Source organism: Myiozetetes cayanensis, unplaced genomic scaffold (assembly GCF_022539395.1).
Source record: "Myiozetetes cayanensis isolate MyiCay16 unplaced genomic scaffold, myiCay2020 scf15, whole genome shotgun sequence".
NCBI classification, from domain to species: domain Eukaryota; kingdom Metazoa; phylum Chordata; class Aves; order Passeriformes; family Tyrannidae; genus Myiozetetes; species Myiozetetes cayanensis.
In genome coordinates this window covers 1,904,567-1,926,536 of record NW_026087159.1, presented here as the reverse complement: position 1 = coordinate 1,926,536, position 21,970 = coordinate 1,904,567, and the positions used below count along the sequence as shown (strand labels likewise).

General features: G+C 36.9%; 1 long non-coding RNA gene across 1 annotated transcript; it reads left to right on the top strand.

Annotated features, from left to right (window-relative positions):
- The first annotated feature begins 1,881 nt into the window (after nt 1-1,881).
- LOC126637304 (uncharacterized) lies at nt 1,882-21,251 on the top strand. The gene is made up of 6 exons (XR_007628305.1): nt 1,882-1,951; nt 8,137-8,299; nt 13,098-13,163; nt 16,924-17,077; nt 17,524-17,641; nt 18,366-21,251. It is a non-coding gene; the product is annotated as an uncharacterized LOC126637304 (long non-coding RNA).
- Nucleotides 21,252-21,970: the final 719 nt, after the last annotated feature.

The following is a 21,970-nucleotide window of genomic DNA, read 5'->3' as shown; positions in this document are numbered from 1 at the left end:
TAAGAAATGAAGATCAGATCAGCCTTTTTTTTTCCCCTCTGTATACTTTTTTTTCTGGTGCTTTTGGAGGGATAAAGCAAAGGCCTTTCAAAGCAGGTTGGCTTCATTCCAGCATCAGACAATGCATTTGATTATGAGGCCTTGAGATCAATGCAGGTTCTTGAAGCTACCCTCAACTTCAGATAATGTGCAGATTGGTTTGATCTGCATCTTTATCTATACACTGTCTTATGGAGTTTTTTTCCAGGAGAACATTAGAGGACATTTTTCAAAAGTTTACTTTTCTAAGTTGACAGTAGAATTAACACTGTATTTTGTATTTCACATTTAACCCTTAATTCTAGACTCTAATTTTTGCTGTTCCACAGGAATTAACACACTGCCTCAGTTTTAGAAAGACACAACAGGAATGGCCAGTGCTGATCAATTCCTAAAATCATTAACATTGAGGATGTTACACCAGTGGATACAAGACCCTATCTTTTTTTTTTTTCCAGGAAAGGTCAAAGTTTTTACATCTGTTGTCAATTCTCTTGATTTTTTTTTCATTACTTGAGTGGGAGGTGGTGTGATATTTCAGATGCCCTGCTTTCTGCAGGCACTTGGTTAAGAATCTCTGCTCTTCCATTTTAACACAAAAGAGACAATAAGAAAAGAAGAGTGTTTATCTTGCTACTGCAGTTTACCTTGCCATTGTGCTACCAAAAATGTATATAGTAGAAAATATTTTGATTTTTGAATATCACTTCTTGCATATTTTCATTCTATTTTAGAGAATTGAAGGCAAGGTGATGAAATAGGAAATACATCTAAATGAGAAAATGGTCAGAGAGACTGAAAGGTAAATCAGTGACACAAATTGTTATTTCCACAAGCTGTTAGATAAGGTAGAACCAAGAAAGCAGGTAATAAAAGTAGACCAAAATGGAACAACAGGAGGTTATTGACATATGATCTAAATTAAAATATCTTGTGTTACTGGAAACAGTATTTCATTTTTTAAGCATTCAGTTTTTGCCACTTTCAAAAATTAATAACAGTTGCCTACTGTCTTCAAAAGAATTTAACGCTTAGGTGTCCGTATATTATTATTTCATATTCTGTCTTTTGTATACAGATCAGAATAAAATCAATTTTATGCTTTCAATATATGTATTGCTAATTCTATTCTTCATGAGTCACAATAATTTTTTTTTAATTTTTTTTTTTAACTTGTAGAAGTTTGTGTGTAATGGTAATAGCAAAAAAAAGACTGGAAAATGTTCAAACAATTATGTGTGTTAAAGTCTTACTAGATAATGCCCAATCACACCTTATATCCACAGCACACAGCTCTACTCTCATGAGATTTAACACTGGCTCTCAGATTTCGGTATGTATGCTTTGGATACAATCTCTGAAGATTAATAAAACTCAGTGAAATATTTACCTTAATTGCACTTCAGCCTCTTTCTTTTAATCATATTTAATAGATCTAATAGCAAGTGCTGCTTTCCACTAGTGGTTTTCTCATTAGCACACTATTTGAAATAAAACTGGAAGATGAAGGTTAGCCTCTAAAGCAGCAGAGGATTTAAGGTAATGTATCCAGGGTTTTTACACAGGATGTTCACATAACCCTGCTAATAAAAGTTACATCACTGAGGTTGGCACAGAGTTCTGCAGGTTGTACAGTCTGATATTCCTGCTCAGAGCTGGAGCAACCAGGGCACGTTCCTGGGCATTGCCCAGCTGGATTTTGAGTATTTTTAAGGAAACTCCATGACCTCTTTGTGCAGCTTGCTCCACTGTTTGACCACTCTTGTCTTAAAGAAGTTTGTTTGTGTTTTTTGTTTATTTTCCCCTTTCGTTTAAACAGAGTGTTTTGTATTCTTGTATTACAGAAGCTTCACATATGAGAGATGTTTCAAGCATCTGAATGGAGTGAAAAACTCAGTAGTGTCATTGGGAGGTAAGAATGAAGACTAAAGGAAGGTTATGTCTAATTCATATGTTTATGTGTATATATAAGGAGGTATATATATATATAATATAGATTGGAAAAGTGTGTGAGAATAATCTCTATCATTGTCCATAACAACTTAAAAGTTTCTTAAACACACACATCTGAGACCCCTTTGTTAACTGTCCATCTATGTGCAAAGAAGAGACCCTTAGTTTCACTGAATAGTTTCCTGATATTATTCTTCATGATGGTAAAATTTTGATCTTTACTGTCTATTTTGACACTTAACTTCCTTATCAGGCAATATCTCTGATTTCAGCTTATAACTTTCAAGCAACACAAGTCACCCAGGAATTTTGTAAGAGTTGTAGCCCTTCAGAAAGGTGAACTTCAGGCCAGGCTCATCTCTGGTTCTCAAATCCTCTCAGCATTAAAATTGAGGCAAGGGAAGGTTTCTCAGTATGAGAAGTATTCAGCCATAACACACAGAAATTCAGAGCTCCAAGTATGTCCTCATTTGTCATTGTCTTTAGTCATTCATCATTTATGATCGTTACAGCTTCATGCAGCAGCGGTTCAAGTTCTGTTTAGAAAGAGCTCACACTGTAACTTTGTAGAACCCCATTTAAAATCTCTGAAAGTGTGAATTTATATGAGACAGAAACTGCTCTTTACAGTCTCAAATTCACACTTAAATTTATGTAGGCCAAACCATGCTATTGCACATCATCTTCATTCCTTCTTTCACTTGAATGCTGTTTTTCTTAAGCAGGAAAACAAAATGTATTCCTCTTGGTTTTTTTTTTTTTTTTTTTTTTCAGAGAACAAAGCATTTGAAAATAACTTGAATTGTCAACTGCAATCTTGTAAATTTTCATAGTACTTTATGTTAGGGTTAATAAGCTGATAAGAATCAATGCAGTTGATCATCTGATTAGTTGAACTAAATTGTAATTAGGTGCTAATGAAGATCATTTGTAAGCATATGGAATGCATATAATTCTTAAGTTTAATTTCTAAAATTTGACAGTTTTCTGGTGTACTCATTTTTATTTTTCTCTTTGTTTTGTGTTGGTATGTTTTGACCAGGAGTACAAACTGCAGCTGTCAGTAGTATCCCCTAGGAATTTATCCAGGGACCAGTAGGCCTTAACATTTTTAAGAGGTTGGATGTGGGGACAGAGTCCCCTCTCAGAACAAATACATCCATACCAGCACAGTCTGGGTATTTTGCTCTTTTGTAATATCTGGTTCAAAACAAGGAACAGTAAACAGAGAAATTTAATATTCTTTGGGCAACTTGGTGTTTTTTGGAAGCAAAAATAGAAGCAAAAAAATGCTTTAGAAGCATTTAAAAAACGATAGGAACCAAAACACTCAAATCCCATTAAATTTCAATGCACTCTGATTTCCCTCACACAAACAAGGTTTCATGTTGTTGAAATTAAAGGTAATTAACATTTGTTTTGCTTGTTTGTTTTCAATTTAAAATAATGATGTGGAGTTAATTCTCTGCTATCTAATATCTGAGTCTTACACACAAACCCACAAAAAAATCTCATTTGCACCAAGATTGTCTGGTAATGATTTTGATCAGAGAATTATATTATGGTTTCATTAAATCTAGCAAAAAACTTTTGTTTCTTGTGCGAACACCAATTATTTTGTTTCAATAAAGGGATAGGTTGTTGTACCATTTTAGGGCTATTTCTCTTTGGAAAAATAAGATATTGAGTAGTTCTGCCAGCATAGTTAGTGTTCAACAAATTTATAGTTAAGCATAGTTCTGTGCTTTCAATAACTTGATATTACTTGAAAAAACATGTAATTACAGAGGACTCAACCCTTCTTTAGTATGGGTTGGCTACCACTCTGTCAATAAGGCAATAATAATAATAACTTGTAAAAATAGCGAAGCAATTTCGATATCATGATAAATGTTTTGGAGAAATTGCTATCTTATGCACTCACCCTGGTGAGGGCCTTCATGGCAGTGTTGGATGATTATATACAATTTGTCAAACAAAACAACAGTTTCTGAACTTAAAAAATTAAATTGCCCTAGCATAATTTTAAAAAATGGTGGTGGGGGGGAAAAAAACAATAAATGCAAGTAGCTGTTCAGGTCGTGCCTTTATTAATAGCATGTCATTAAGCAAACTAAAAAGCGTGAACTGTGCCATATTTAGAGATTAAGTGGGAGCAGAACCTCATTAGCTCTAACAGGAAATCTCAGTGAGATGATAACAGGGCTGGGAGCACTTCACTGAGTATGTGTGAGTCCGTCCTGATTAAAGGGTCACGTAGAGAAACAAGGCACCTTAAGTACTACAATATATTGGGTGGGCTCAGTCTTCTAGAGGGACTAGGGAGCTCCTCCTGTCCTCCAAGAAGCCATTTGCCTGCCTGACTTGAAAATGTCTCATGTTATAAAGGTTTGAAGAAAGGATTTGTGCATTATGACCCCAAACTACTCAAGGGAATAATCTCTGTGTGAAACCACTTTAGGGGCCTCTTGGTAACAGACAAATATCCTCATCTTTACCACCAGCAAACAAACAAAAACCAACCAAAGAAAAAGAAAAAAAATAAAAGTAATTAGTGATTTTTAGGGGGAAAAGGCTTGGATTGCAGAAGAGGTTAGTGCTATCTGGACACTACAGACTGCGTGTGCAGAAAGTATTAAATTCAGTACCAACATCTGTTTTTCTCCTCAGTAGCAGAAAGATTGCTGAAGGAAATTAGGAGCCATTGAAGACACTGTTGATTTACTGATATTTTTTTCTCACACCAGTTCTGTGAAATTATTCTTTTGTAGTCTTGTAGCCCTGTAAATATGGTGTTACTGTCGCTTGCAAAAGCAAATAGTCTTTGTGTTAAGATAACAGTGTAGGTCTTGGGACCTGTCAGGCTTTGTCTGGAATTGGTTTGGCCTGTGTGTGCACTTTGGTTTTGCTTATTTAGTTGTAACAACAATTATCTGACACACAGGTGCTACTATCTATTTTTTTATTATTATTTTTAGCTTTAGTACAATTGTCTAATTGGTGTGTGTGTCTAAATATACATGCTTATACACTGTTTTTTGTATTTCTGTGACTGGTATACTGGCAAAGCAAGTAGGTTTCCTGTGCAGAATGAACTACCCATGACCCTGGAACAAAAATGCAGCATAGAAGAGTATGGGTGAGAGAAAACAGCAGGGGTGTGAATCTACAGGCATAGGATAATACCAAAGTCCAGAACACCATAAATAATTCTCCTGTGGATAATTTTTGTTAAAGGAAACAAACCTGGGTGAAACCACTTTTAGGGGTAGGTAACAAAGTGAAGAAAGAACAGATGTCCAGCATTCTTGAAAACACACCATATATATTAGAGTAGATATGAGTGCAACATGTAATTGCAAAGCAGGAGAGAATGAACATGTGAGCACGTAAAAATGGCCTTAAGTAGCTTCAAGGGTAAGAAGAAATAAAACATGGCTAAGGGTAGGCACAACATCATAGAAAAGCATTGGGGTTAGATATTTTGAGATACTGGTATCTCTGTATTTTGAGGTATCAGTGTAACTGGACTAGATCTTTGGACTTCAGTTAAAGCAACGGGAATTTCTTGGCTTTGCATTTGAGGTGTGTTCCTTTTGCTCATATTTAGAATTTTAGGCCAAGGAACAAGATTTTAAGCACAACACGTCACAAAGTGGTGGGAATTGCAATTGATGCTGCGATTTTGATGAAATAAATTAACTCCAAGCTGTGCCTCCTGTGGTGGTAAAATTCCCAAGGATTACCCAGATCCTTCCTGTAGCAGAAGTAGATGGTAAGGTTTTTGAACAGGGAACACCTATGACCAAGACAAACTAAATCTATTTCTAGAAGTACAAATTTGCCAGTTGACCACATGGAGATCAAGCTCCCCCACTTCTCCATGGGGCAATGAAAACTCTCAGGTTTCCAGCCAGTTTTTCTCCAGAAGCCATCATTATCTATTTACAGTCCAGAAATACTGCAGTCTATCTAACAGCTGAATCTTTAATAAAAGTAATAACTGATGAGTTTTAGAAGTGTGAATTTCAGGAAAGCCTCCCCCCAATCCTCTAAAATTTTAACCTTTTATTAATAATTAGTTTAACTTCACTGCAACTATACACTGCCCATAAAGGCAAATAAAATGTAAATATTTCTCAGCTGAAATACTAAATTGCCTAATCTCTCTCATAGTGGCATATTTTACTTCAGCTGTGTCTGATTACACATTGTCCTACCTATAAATAAAGTCATTAGATTGTCCACAGAGCCTTCCAGACATGTCTATAATCAGCAGTGTTATAATCCCAACACTTTCTGTTTTGGGAGTTTGATCTATACAAACATGAATACAATAGTAGAGGGATTTTAAAAGTCAAATAAATGTCACTGGAGTGCAGGAGTAAATGTGTCCAAGGAACGTGCTACCTTAATTGAAAATTCAAATTACTGAGCATTGCTCCTTTTCAATAAAACATTCAGTACTGTTGAATGAAAAAATCAATAGGTGCTTTATAGTGCATTTTTCTTAAGCAGTAGGCAGGCACTCAATTCCCCTTCAAAGGATTTTTATTCTGTCTTTAGTATTTACTTCTCTTCCTCTTTTCCTCTCTCTCCACAGAAGAACAGCCTTCAGCTTCTTTTGTAAACCAAAATATAGCTCACTGGAAAAAAACAGAACATGTGGTATTCAAATTTGCTAGTCATTCTTGTATTTTAAAGTCATTATAAAGTCAGGTGCCTGGATACTTCTTTTTTTCCTGAGTGAACACTTGGTTTAGACTGTGTTTACTGAGATTTCAGGAAATACTCTGGTTCGCATTGGGATAGGATACAATTTAATTTTAAGGCAGGAGCTTTGACATTCTTGTAGGATAATTTGAGATTTGTCCTTGATATTCAGGGAACAAGAAAAAAAAAAAAGGGGTAGAACAAATATGTAAAAGCTCAGCTGGAAATGCTAAAAGTGTACTGGAGATTTGTAGGTTCAAAGGAAATTGTAAATACCTGTTAAAGCAGAGATCTTTGTGGAATGTGAAGTTCTCTGAGAAGATTCTCCATGATGCTCAATGAAGTTTGAGTGCCCCTGTTGCTTTTGATCTTTGACCTGTACAGATGGCAGGCTTCCACCTGGGTAGGCTCTGGCATGAAAGGACCAGTCCTTTGTGTCACTTTGTCCTTTCTGTTTTCATTGGGTTTTGTAGAAGGTGTCACAGGAACCATGTCAGTGTTGAACTGCACATGAAGCAGAACTGGTATGTGTCACCTTCTCATACCTTCTTTTCCTGTGCACTCGTGAGTCAGTGAGGTTTTAGAGCAAATAAATCTGCAGGTTTGAGGGTTTGTGAAAGGACTTACCACACTTTGTCGTTCCAGCAAGTGCTCTCATTACCAGTATGGTAACTACTGCAGTAATCTGTACCACTGTGAAACATTTTCAGGTTTACTGTACAACTTGTGGCAAGAATAGCTATCATGTTACAGACTGCTGTGCACACAGACTGGTGGGAGTTTAGAGTAAAAATTATATTAATCTTTGTAATAAGTGTAAGGGGTGATTAAATTCCAGCATATAAATCGCAAATATTGATTATAGCTGGTACTTGAATGCACAGTGTCACTACATATGCCATAGCCTGAAGTTTTGTGCATATTGCACATTCTCACAGCTTTGAGAATGAATTCTAAGCATCCATTGTTTTCCAAAAGAGGAGAGAGCAAGACACTAAGTGTTACTCAGAGTATAAGCTCCCAGGGCAATGTGCCTTGTGAAAAGATCAGGAATGAGTTTTAATTTAAGTTTGCAGATCAAAATAATTCCTTGGAACACAGATGAAAATTGTGTGTGCCAATATAGACTCATTTGTTGAGATGGAACTTGTCCTTTTGTAGTGTTAGCCTGATGTGACTTAGCAACAAGGATCATTAGGCTCTGAGCTAAAAACGAGAAGGAGAACAGAACCAGTTCAAAGTGTGCATTACAGCAGGGAAACCACTGCTGATGCATGTGCAGGAAGTGCTATTGCCTTTCCCTGAGATAAAGATTCCTTCTTCATCTCAGCCTTGTTGCCCCCAGTGCTGTAAGCAGCTGTCTTCTTTTTCTTTTTTTTTTTTTTTAATTTAATTTTGTATTCTGTTTTTGTGTTCTTTTCAAATTAACAGGTGCTTCTTGAGAAGCATGTGCAGGCTGAGAAACCTAAAAATTCCAAAATGCTGTGGAAATTGGGTGGACTGATGCTGAAATTCTCCCACATACAGTAAATCATGAAGAACCTATGGCTGCTCACCCAGAGGCAGAATCTCGTCTGTGTTTGTGATAACAGATGTAAGTTCTGGAAGCTTTTTCAGCATCTTATACAGTTTGTTTGCAACCAGCTAAAAATGAGAGCTTGATTTTTGACTCATCGGTGAAGTTAAAGCGTGGTGAAAGAACCAAGTGTGTTATTTTGTTCGCTGCAGATTCACTGTCCTTAAGTGACTTGGGACTTTTCTCAGTCAGTTTAAGATGCTCTGCTATTTGTGCTGTGAGCATATCCATGAGTGATAAGCAGAGTCCAAAGCGAGTTCAGTCTGCCCCTAAATCCTCACCTGTCTGGCTTTTACACCAGAGCCTGCTTTCAGCATGGTGAATATTGTCCAGCTATGTCCTGGCTTGGTACATTCTCTGTGTTGTGATACCCTTCTGGTTCACTTCAGAATCAGAATAAATTCCTGTTACTGGCCTTCCTGCATCCTTGGAAAGTGTCCTCATATGTGATCATTGTGCTTTAAGTGTTGTGTTTAAAGCAAAGGGAAGGCACAAGCTGCCACATCCTGCAGTTCTACTCCATTTCTCAATATTTGATGATTTGGATATTGAATGTTTTTAATTTCTACTTTTTCCCCCAGGAAAATCTGTTCTCTTTCAGAAAAAAAAAAATAATAGAAAAACAAACTTAGAAAGTAATCTACCAGCAATTGCAATGGGCCAGAAGAGATAAGCAACTGAAAAAAAAAACATAGCAAAGGAAGAAATACACAATAAGTGATTGGTAACAGCAAGGGAAGGTAATAGTGAAAGATCCTAGTGTAATTCTGAGCAGGTCTTGCTAACAAAACAAGTCATAGAAGATGATATCTGGAGGGCTATAGAATTATTAGGTCATCTTTAAACTTGGCTTAACCTTGAAGAATTTAATTGAAGTCAGTGACTTTGTAAATAAGTTTAGTCAAAGTATCTTTAGTCTTTTTCAAGTCTGTAAGTCAGAGTCTTATTGCTGTGAAATAGCAAGAGATGCAAAAATGCCAACTCTTTTTACTGAAGGATTTTGTAAGTTCTCAGAAGTAGTAAAAGAATGTAAAAAGATTTTGAAATTTAATGTTTGATTGGTTTTATTTGTAAGACAAAAGAGTAAGAATTGTGAAGTTTTTCTACATTTTTTCTAAGCTCCTAAAATCTAGATTTATTTATTTTTATCCTACAGAGCTATAGGTTTTCACCATTTGTGATGTCTGTATCAAACAGGATAACTGAGAAATGTTAAAAAAAAATCAAATTGCTTAGAACATGTTTCCCCAGAGTGACATAAATCCTGGCATTTGAATGCAGTGTTCTGTTACCTTACCCTAAGCAGGAAAATGAATGGCTATTGCTAACACATAATCTTATTTTTAAGCAATGCTGAACAGCTTCCTCAAAATTAATTTCAGACAAGACAAATGATATGGAGGAGCCAAGCCAATCCCCCCATGACCTCCCCTGGAGGCTTTTCCAAACTGCCACTGCTACTGCTTGTAAAGCAAGTCATGGGATCTGTCAGAGACTGAGCCAAACAGCCGAGGCACAGAGCCAGATTCCAGGGCTGGAGGCGTTCCAGGCTTGCTGTCTCTGTCAGATGTTTGCTGATAGTCCTCCATGTGTGGGTATAAGGCTCCAAGAAAGAGTTCCTGCCATAGCAAAGATAGCCAAGTGGGATGTTTTCGAATATCGCCCTGTGTCAGATGCCTTTCAAATCCCTTGTTCTTGAAAAGTGCTCTCAGAGCTGACTGAAGCACAGGGACAAGGTAAGAGCCCCCAAGTGAGTGTTTCCATCATGGATTCTGCAGGATGTGTAAACTCAGCAATTGAGATGTGACTGAATTGGATGTTTACATGGTGGCACTTTCTAAGTCTTACGGAACAGATTCATCCCTCTTTATGTCCTGATTTTCTATTCTGTAACAAAAGGGAGTCTGAGTGGTTTTGTGATATTATAGTAACCATTCCAGAGGTTCTTTTTCCCCATTTCTATGAATCCCACAATGTGAACAGCAGATAAAAGGGAACAATTCCCAATACCGTATAAACATATACCCGTAATCTCAAACACTAAAATATTTCTTTCTTTTAAATAACCTTTTTTTTTTCTTATTCAAACATAAGAGGGTTTATAGCTGGTTTTAGGACCTATACATGGCTTTTGTTCAGCCTGATTTCAACATCACCAGAACAAATTGTGCTAAACTGCATTAAGTATTAACATCAGAGGGTGGCCCAGCAGACCACACGAAGCTTTTAATTAGACACATGCAATTCTGTGTGAGCTGGTTGGCTCACACAGAGTTAAATGAGGGCAGAGTTTGACCTTCTGACTACAGAGTGCTAAATGCTGCAGCACTCAAGACACTGTAATACAAGACACAGTGCTAACCTTCCCATGGAATACAGTCCATTGTGGCTCTTGCCAACTGGATCAAATGAACATTTGGAAAGGTGTGTTAAATAGTAGCCAGATCCCATTCTCTTAATTATGCAGCTTTCACCAGTGTGCTGCACTAAATCATCCTTGCCCAGGGGTAGTATAATTATTGCTGAATAGCCTACTGCTGAATAACTTAATATACTGGAGGCAATAATTATTCCCAGAATGTGTCTGTTCCACTTTGCCTGTTTACTTGTGTTCTTCAGAAAAACTATCCCATGACTTAAATACTCTTTAGGGCAGTTCTGGTCCTTGCCTTGAATATTTTGGTCACAACTTCATCCCTTTGAGAGTAAGCTAAAAGACTCCTTTAGAAGAATGAAATGGTAATGGAATACATATCTTCAGTAGCTCTATAGAACATATATTTAATTCTGTCATGGTCGTGCTATTCATTTTAATTTAATCTCTACTGCCAACCCATTGCTTTTGAATAGCTCAAAATTCTTTCTTCCTGATTTGAAAGAAAAGAAAGCTAAACTTACAAACCCCAATAACCAAAGGTCACTTTTATCTTTAATATTTTAATAACCCGTTATAGTTTACATTTGCAACTGGAGAATTTTCATCAGATCCAATTCTAGATACGACCCCACTTCTTTCAGGCACGTGGACCTTTGCTTGCTTTGTACCTGGTGTGAGTGGGAGCAGCTCATTGCTCTCTCCACTGAACTGCTTTTATCACATTTGTGTTGAATACTGGGGTGATACTGGTGATCCCAGGCTTTTCACTGTGAACAGTCTATGATTTCTCTAAAAAGTCTATTTCATTTCACTATGGTGAGTCTAAAGGGTTTTCAAAACCTTCATCCCACAAGTGCTGCTGTGGGTATTTCCTCCAGATAAGGAGTGTTGTTGGCATTGCGGAGTGGGACTAACACCAACCATCTGATGGTTTTTCCAACTGAATATGTTTCAAAATTATATGTATTAAAATCTAATTTTAGTTATTTAAAACCTGTATCACAGTGAAGTGATTTTAAAAATGTTGCCTACTTTTCATTGGAAATGTTCCCTTTTGAGTTATAAACATGTAGTGTTGATCTATCAGTTTGTATTTGCCTGACAGTCTGGCCTCAGCATTGTATGCTACTTATCTTGAGATAAAACCTTTGGGTCTCATACTGATTTGGCAATTAAATTTCACTTAATTTTGTTTATTACTGTCTGGCTTTAAGATGTGAAAGGAAACACTGGGAATAAAGAGTTAAGTCTACACAGACTCGCACTAAACTGTCTGAATACGGCTCCTGTGACCTTAGTACTCTATATTTGCCCAAGGTGCAGAGCTCTTTGTACATGATCCCAGACGACATTTCTGGGCTTGTTTAAATGTTGCAGCAAACAGTTAAGCTCCTGAGAATAAGTGGGGAATGGATAATATTACTTCAGCAGACACTCATTCGAAACCATATTTGCTTATAACCTTATCTGAATAAAGGCTGCCCTGGTTCAGAAATCTATAATGTTATTTCATTACCCTCACATTCAAACACGCATACAAATCTGACAGGCAGGAAATTCATTGGCTGAAAGCAACTTCCACTTCAGCAGCTGTATCTATTTTGGTTTATTGTCTTGGAGGCTGTGTCAATGAGCCTCGCTGTTCAAGTGTTCAGTATTCAAGTGCTGAAGATTTTTGATTGGGAGCAGACTGATATTAATCTTCAGTTATCAAAAAGTCTAATTCATCGTCTATTTCCCCAAGTCCCCAATAAAAAGAGCTGCTTTTTTTTTTTTTTAAGTCTTCAGACAAAAAATTCGTTTTTATTTGCTGAAGTAAGATTTTATTTAAACAAAATTATTACCACCCCCAGAACAGGATATGAAACTAAAGAACTTAAGTGTCTGATGTTATGGCATGTGAAATCAAAAGCATTCTCTGTACCTTGGAGACAAGACCTACCAGATGAAAATCAAGTAAACTAATTAGTGTTGAGCAAAGAACATTTTATATATTATGGCTCTCTGGGCTAATGTCACCCCTTTTCATCTACTCATTATATAAAACTCCTTAAATCAGTAGGACATAAGGCACTGTACTGAGAGCAAGGTCAATGAAACCAGACTCTTTTGGGATATAATGAATGGAGACAGAATTATCCAAGGGATCTTCTTAATGTATGTCAGGAGCACAACAGATCACAGACTAGTGATTATGGATCTGCAGTTCTATTTTTTTTGCCCCCGACTGCTGTTTTCATATTTTCTTCTTGAGCAACTGAATATGAGGATTTAAAAGGAAGTTCTCATTGCGAAACTGCCTCTTCATAGGAAAAAGGTAAAGCTGGACACATGGAAAAAAATCAGGAGTATGTTACTAATTGGTTAAAAACCTGAAGTTGACTTAGATTATTCCTTATTTTATGGAGGTACATTTTTAATGTATATCTCTAATTGCAGAGCTCCTTCAAGTAGGCTGTTTGAACACACAGAAGGAAAGGGTCCAGTAAACTCCTGAAACTCCAGGTGAGTCTTTCTCAGTTTATTTAGAAATACTGGTTTTCATTCTCATTGAGAAATGACTGTAACAAACCCCCCATTTAGCAAAAATATTTATCATATGTTGAAGTGATATGCTAAATACATTTTGCTCAAGCTGTAAGGTCATTTTTACTCTTATTTTGCACACAATCACAGTAATTCTGTAGCAAACCTCTATGAAGAAAGATCAGGGGAAGAAAAAAACACCACCAAACCTTATTTTGAAAAGAAAGAGGAAAGAAACTTGGGAAAAACCCAAAGCAGAGTTGTATAATTCATAAATAATTATATCTGGTAGGAATGCTAGTCACTAGATAGTCAATTTATAAAAGTTACAAGGGCCTTGCTTTTGTTTTAGGTAGTATTTGTCAAAAAGATTTCAGTTAAAAAAATTGAATAAAGAAAAAAACACATACACACACACAAATAAAAGGATAAGTACCTTAAAAGAGAAACCTAAACCAATATTGTATATTTTCTCTTGAAACCGTATAAAAATTTGTAATAGCTGTGTGTTTTGGGTGCATAAATGTTCATTGAGTATTAAGGTTAACATCATGTAAAACCAGGCAAGAAAACAGAAGTTAATAGCTCATCTTAATGCAGGTTATCCATTAGATTGCAGTGATGTACTGGATCCATCCAAATCTAATAACTTTGTAGAATCGTTTCTATTCCTGCAGGTTTATTTCTTATATGAAAAGCATGACTTGTCCACACTGAGCATGAGAAACAAATCTCTTTTATTGTACAAAGCACAAATTGGTAATCTGGAAAAAACAAATATATATATAAATTTCTGATTTATGTCTGAAGGCAAATCTGATTTAGCATAACCTTGTCAGTGTTTTGTCAGGCTGCCTTCAGTCACAAAGGCACGTGTGCTCCTATGGTCTAGTCTGCCTCTAATGATTTTTGATGTGCTTATCCTTAAGAAGCTATTTTTCTGTGAACTGCTAAAAGATTTTATACCCTGAAGTACCTCTGCTTTCTCCATTCATAACTAAATTGGAACACTCAATTTTGAAATAATAGTTAGTGTGATTTATTATTTACCAAGGCAGCAATGAAGAAATGTATTTGAAAAGAAGCCAGTAGCAAATTACAATCGATTTGCACAATATAACAAATAAAATCTTTTACGGAGGCAGAGTTGCTGTTTGAAGTGATATGTGATCCATAATAATATTTCCAAGATGTCTGCTTCTTTATTACTGTCAACAATTCATTAATCATCTTCCTACAAAAAAGCAACTCATCCTCTCCCCACTTCAGACATACAAGAAAGTGCTGATTGTGGCTCTGCAGTTTCTCCCCCTGTTTTACAAAATGCTGTTGTTTAAGTAAAATATGCATACAGACCTTCTAGGTATCCCTGCAGGTGCTCTTGGAGTGAAGGCAGGTAAAATTACTTATCCTGTGATGGGACTATAATCGTGATTATGATGCTGGACTGCAGTGACCTGATGTGTTGAATAGTGTCTGTCAACAAATACAGAAGTGACCATATGCACAAATCATTAAATCCATCCTAAAACAATGTGTGCAGATAGAGATTCCTACAGCTTTAATTCCCCTAGAAGCAGACATTTCTAGTAATTTTCCAATAAGATAAAATATTCTATATTTATGAAAAACAAACAAAATTTGGTTCAAGTCATAAAACCAGTGACTTGTTTGGATTGGAAGGGACCTTAATGATCATCTAGTTCCAGCTCTGTGGGCAGGGACACCTTCCACTAGACCGGGTTGCTCCAAGCCTTGTCCAGCCTGGCCTTGAACACTTCCTGGGATTGGGCAGCCACAATTTGTGCTGTTTGTAACTATTGGATGTTCATCCCTGGTATTATTTTACCTGCACTTATTGTGACACAACTGCTGTGTTCTGTGCAGTTCTGTCACGTGGGAAAGGACACTTCTTTCAAGTGCCATTGATGTTGCAGCTGTTGAGTTAATCCATAATATTTTTCCAACTATTTAGCCACAATATCTTCATCTTCACATGTTTCACTGTGTGTTTTCATGGTTGTTGGTGTATTTCTGAGGAAGAAAAGGCAGCAGTAGCCAAAGAGGCCTGAGCTAAAAAAAAAAAAATGTTCTAGCCTAGTGATAGTAAAGTGCCTAAATGAGATAGACTAGAGAATAGGAAGGGTTACTGAATCCTCTCCTACTCAATGTGTGTATTTTTCAGATTGTGCTGGATATTTCATTGCATCCATGAGAAAACATAGATGAGTTGCACAGGGATGAATTTTCTGCTTCTAGTAAAGTCTAAATGAAAGATTAGATCTACAAAGATGTTTAGGCATGTAAAGATGCAGATAAAAGCTGACAGGATCATCAGAAATCCCAGTTTATTCAGAATTAAGTGCATTATCCATGCAATTCACTTCTGAAAATATCATGCATCACCAAACTGGATGTTTAAATGCCACTGTAAATCTGGCCAAAACTATTCTTACAAGAAGAGGAAGACTGAGGAAGAACAGCTGCAAAATTTATAGAATACTAACAGAGCTACTGCTTTTTTTTTTTTTCCTTGGGAAAAAGACAAAACAAAACAAACAAAACCACACACACACCAGAACAAACAAACAAAAAAACCACAAAAAACACACACAGAAAAAAAACACCACACCAATAAAACAAAACAACCACAGGCTAATCTCCAAACTTAGCTTTTTACTGTAGAGTAGATCATTTTGCCAAAAACACATAGTAGTGCACTAAGGTATCCAAAAGCCTCAGGAACTACTTGGCCAGAGAGCACAATCTGTTAAGCCAGTCCTTTGATATGCTATCAACAGACAGAGGGCAATCTATCCGTGCCCATTCCCTCTGTTACTCTCCGAGATTGCAGCTTGGTTGCTGTTCCCTGAGTTCGTTGTATTTCTGTGCATATCCACGCATTTAGAAATCCTTAATGGATTTCCCTTACATGAGTTCCTGCAATCTATCCTGAACCAGTGCTCAGGAAGGCTGAAAATGCAGGGTTAGAACCCTTATTTCAATCAAACTCAGCTGGAAACTGCAAAATGTGACATTAGTACCCATTAATTTAAACCATCAGCAAGAGGTTTAACCCCACTTCTTGCTATATTCTGCTACTTACAGAATAAAAATAACATCCAGCCAGTACATCAAGACTATTAAAGAACAAGTGGATAAAAACCTTCTCATTCAAGTAAAACAAGCTGCATTCCCAGCTTGGAATGAATAAAATCTGTGAGAATGTTTGCTGAGACAGGTGTGTTTTAACAGTATTTTAATGTAACTATAAAAAACCACAATACTTATATATTAATATAATCGCTGTTATTCCTTGTCTTCATTACATGTGGTTCAGGGGAGAAAATGTGGGAAGAAACAGTATGAAAGAGTACAACGTGACCAGAGCAATGTCTTCCCAATCTTTCTTAGTCATTGAATTTTAATGTGCACAAGAAATCTTTCACAGAAAGAAAGGCAGCACTGAATTTTTGTTTGTTTGAATGCAAGTCATTTGCTTTTGGAGAACCTTCATGTGTTTTTCAAGTCTTTCATTTTGGAATTAAACTCTGCCACTTGGACAAGGCAGACAGGTAGCTAATTAGCTGGAAAATGGGCATTGAGAGCTCTTGGGGGAAAAAAAAAAAGTCACACTTTTGTAAGTAAGATGATTGCTGAGGATATGGCCTTGATTTGATCGTTTTTCAGCTGAAAATGTTTGCTAATTGGAGAACCAATTCCGTATTTTTATTCCCAGCACAGAATCAAGAAGCTTCTGAATTAAGCATCAAGAGCAAATACTTGCTGAATGAAAAAATGAATCCAATAAAACCCCAGGATGTGGTACTGGATGACGTGTCAACCTGGCAACCATGCTCTGGGCACTCTGAAACTGCCCTGTAAATGGACAGGTAGAAATAATCATAAATAAGAATCAAAATTTAATATCAATGAATGCTAGTAGGCAATTACTGCTGGCCAAGGTAGTAACATTTTTCAACTGTGGTTTTTATCAGAAGGGTCCGTGGGGTTATAAGTACATTTGTTGCAGTGATTAACAGTAAGATATGAAACCTTCTGATGTGTTGCCCTTTTTGCACAGAATTGTCTCTTTTTCTGAGAAATCATTGTGATAGAAAGAAATGGATAAAGATGAAAACTAAAAATGTCAAATGTTTCTTGAAAAGCCTTAAAATTTCCAACAAAATAACTGAACAATACAAGAATTAGTTTAAATTATTTTTAAATGGCTACCTTTTTTCATTTCCCTCAAGATAACTTTATTTCACCAGGCAGTATTAATCCTGTGTTAATGCAATATTCAGGAGAGATAAATCATATCTCTTTTCTGTTTCAGATGTCATTCAAATAGCAAAAAGCATTTGGTGATCTATAGGAGCTGAATATTTGTAGGCTGCTGGTATCTGCTGACAAATGACACCAATCACTTCCTTACATTCTTCAAATTTTCTCAGGTTTGTTTATTTTTGTTGTGTTCTTTTTTAAAATAAATTTTTTGTTCTCTTTCAAATCAGATATTGACATTTCTGAAAAAGTGCCAGGCACTAGCTTGAGTTATTTCAATAAATATGTGTCCAGCATTACAAGAGCTGTATTAAATCCCCCCAGCAACAGTATGCTCCCAGCCCATCCTCCCTTTGTAACACCCTCCACCCCCCAAGAAATAAGATATCTATGCAGCTATGGGATGCTTGCTGTGAAGATAACACAAAATATAGAAGTATAAATAAATAAGTGAGTGCTTGTTTCTTCCAATGTGTGTGCCTTGTGCTGTTTTATATCCCTTTCCTGTCCCTCCTTTCATCCCTACTGTCTCGTTCCTTTTATTAATTGCTCTGCTTTTATTCCCCTTCCTTTTTTCCTGGCCTCTCTTCTTCTGCAAAAGCATAACTTCTGTTTTACTCATTCATTTTTGCTCATTCATTTTTCTTTTCTTCACTGTCTCTTGACCGTGTAAGTCTCCCTTCCTATACTGCAGAGAGATTTTCTCAGTTTTCTTATTTCACTCCTTATGATCTGTCTGCTCCTCCTTCTGGCTTTAATTCTTCTGATCTCTTTGCCACATGTGCCTTGTCTTACTGACCTCTTTCTTCTGCATTCTGCTTCTACTCTTTATGGCCTGTCTGACTTTCCTATGGCTCCTACATAACTGATTTAATCCTTTTCTCTCCACCACAGTGCACAGCTGGCACATCCAGCTCTATCCACTGATCCTCACAGAACTACAGAATATCCTGAGTTGGAAGGGACCCACAAGGATCATCTAAGCCTAACTCCTGGCCCTGCACAGAACAACTCCAACAATCCCACCCTGTCTCTAAGAGTGCGGCTCGAACACTTGAGCTCTGTCAGTCTTGGTGCTGTGCCCACTCCCTGGAGAGCCTGTTCAGTGCCCAACCACCCTCTGGGGCAAGAACCTTTTCCTAGTACTAGCTTAAACCTCCCCTGACACAACTTCAGGCCATTTCCTTGTATCCTGGCCCTGCTGACTCACTGCTGAATTTGCCATATTCTTTAGTTCTGTTACGTCGTGCAGCATCTGGGATTCTTCTGGACCCTTCCACCACTTCACTGAGCTGCACCTCTGGCTGCTTTGGGTTGTTCTACTGGGGCATAAAGAAGTGAGAAAGACCTAGAAGCTTATTCCCTTTCAGAGGAGGTTGAGGAGCTGATCTGTCACTGCTCCAGAGTCCTCTCCCTGTCCACTGGAGCGTGTGGGGCTGTGGTGAGGGAGAGGGGAACCAGCACTGGTGCCTGCTGTGCTCTGATTGTTCTGCACTTCCCAGAGCTGTGAGATGCAGAGCATAATTAGATCAGCAATGAAGCTTTTTACGGTCTAGAATAATTTGTAAGTCCCACTGACGGTTTTGTATAGTGAAGGGTTGATTTTATTTAGAAAGGAATTTATTGAATTACAATATGTCAGTCATAATAATTACCAAGGCCTGTGCTTGCTGAAGCAGGATATTGCGGGTTGTTTTTTGCCTTTAGGTAGGTTCTAACTTGGATAACAAGGATTTGAAGTTTCACCTTCACATCTAAACCCCTCTTATACCATGGGAAAGTCCATTCTGGATCCAATAGCTTGGTATCACCAAAATCTCTGTGCCTTTGACATTGATGGACTGTTAGGTGTGTTGGCAGCATCTGCACCAGACTATGAGCCCTCTATTCAAGCTGGGAAGTTGTTCAATGTTGGCATGTTTTCCACTTTTGTTGATTTAAGTAGCATCTACTCAACCATGCTTGAGCAGTTTGGGGATTAGCTTAGGCCAGCAACCATCCCCTTCTAGGCAGTTGGGGTAGGACTACCCTGTTTTGGAAACAGGAATTTAGCTGAATGGAAATGAGCTCTGCCTGTTAGTTGGTCCAAGGGCCTGAAAATGGTTCCTGGATTGTTCTCTTGTGAAAAGTAATGTGTTATTTTTAATCTGTTCAAAGTCAATTCTGTAGCATCCTATGGACTGGAATTCAGGAAATCATTCACAATGGTCATTTTGTGTCTGGAGTGCCAGACTTGCAGAGAGATGGATTTAAATATGCCAATAGCAACAGAATTTTCTAACAGTCGAATCGATTCCCCGATTCCTTCCCTGAATCGGTACTGTATGTGGATCTATTGCTTAATGTTCTTTATAAGCTTTGTTAAACTGGTGGAATGAGCAGCCTTAGACCTATGTGGAACATCTTTTTTAATGTACCAAATGGTTTTGTCTTTTTTTCCTGGTAATGGTGAAAATACAAATGTTTTTACTGGTTTTCTTGGGTGTTAGTTCACTTTGATCACTCTCATCTCTCTTACACCAGTGAAACTCCACAAAATGCTGCTAATTATATCAGGTAAGAATAAAAATTCAGTCATACACAAGTTTTTTACATAATATTCCGTTTTTTATGTAGGAACTCTCCTATCCACTGTTTTTTCCATGTGTCTTTGAAATGGGAGAGGCCTGCTCATGTCACATCATTCCCTCTGTTCTTGTATAGCAGGTTATAAACAGATCCCAAATTGTGAGGTACTGAGATAAATTGTTAAATACTGAAATAACCAGGTTCCTTTCCTTTTCCCCGCAGGCTAATGTTAAGAAACTTAGTCTAGGATGGGGTTTGGTTTCATTTTCCTTCCACGTTACCAATTTTGCAGATGCTTGTAGCAATGCTACCTGTAAATGCATTTCTAGTTAACCCTGCAGTCCAACAAGGAACGTGGCTGTATTTATCAGAAACATGTGTGTGGAGAGTGTGACCCATCTCCTTCACCTTTTCCTGTAGGAAGAAATAACTTATTTTATTCAGAAATTAATATTGTATGTGTTTGCTAAATCTTGTATTCTACGTGTCCTAGGAGTTAAAGGTTCAAAATGACAGTGTAAATCTCAGAGTATTTTTTCAGCATTGATTTTCAGCTCTCCCTATTCTTTAAGTACTGTTTATTCTTGGAGACAGGTTCCCATGTGATCTTGCATCTGAAGTAATTACTGTGTTAGTGTTTAAGGCAGAAAGCATTTGTGGACTATTAACATACAAGATGGGAGGAAATTCTCAGCAGATCTTCACTCAGATTTTCAATTCTGTAATACTTTTCCAGAGCCTTCTGATTACAAGCTGAGTGGTTGAGATGTCTTTATTGTAACCTCAAGTGTCTCTGTTTGCTCCCAGGAACAAGTTTCTAACCTCTCTCCTCCCACCCATTCCCATATTTTTTACCTCTGGATGATCTGTCACAGGGCCTCCTACATTGCATGGCTGTGATGATCAATTCCTAACACATTTACAAGGTGCTTCCAAGAGTGACTTGCATTCCAAGTGTGCAATTATAGACAAAGGTGGTAACTTTGTTTAATATTTTATATTTTAATAAATCTTTAAAGTATCTTATAAGCTCTAATGACAGGGTTATCAACAAACATAGAGAAAACACAATATGAATTATTTATTCCCTCATCTACCTCCCAACCAAATAAAGTCATGTTTAGAATCAAATCACAGCTCTGGCAGAGACATGTATTATGGTGAAGGAGTCAAAGATGTGATGACAAATTTATTTCTTTCAGCGAAACTCTTACAAGGAGATTATAAATTAATATATTTATATTTACTTATGCATTACATATAAGTGTACTTATATGCTTCTCTCTATAAATAATATTCTTGTATAAGTTATATTTTTACATATACAATTTATATAACAAATATATAATAAGTTTACCTAAATATATGTATAGCTTCATTCTTTTGATTAAAAATTTTTTTTTAAAAGTTGGTTTTTTCTGTGACAGTCTTCAGCAATTGGCACATTTGATAATTCTTTTTCCCCACTGGGATTTGCAGAACATTAGAGACTGCTCTCATTCATTGGGACGAATTGGAATATTGGGGTATATCTGTAGTTCCCATTTAAAAAGTACCTAAATAAATTTCAAAGTTTTAGTCATGGAGCTTCTGACTGGATAAAAGACTGAAACAGAACATTCTGAAATTTCTGCAAGAGCTCCCCCACTACCAAAACCTTGCCATGCAAACCCAGTGCAGTAGAGATTATGCATATTCCAGATTCCAGGGGTTTCTAAATTCTGGCACCTTTATATTACATTGATTGTATTGACAGCTTCATCTGGAAAGGAAATGGAATAAAATATTCATTTTAAGTAGGTTAATTCTGTTATTGATTTTAACTTTCATACCTAGACACTTGTAACTGTTCCCATTATAGTCTAGGAATCCATGATGGTTGAATAAGGGGCTTAGGTTTATATTGCTTTTTAAGTTATCAAGTAATTCTT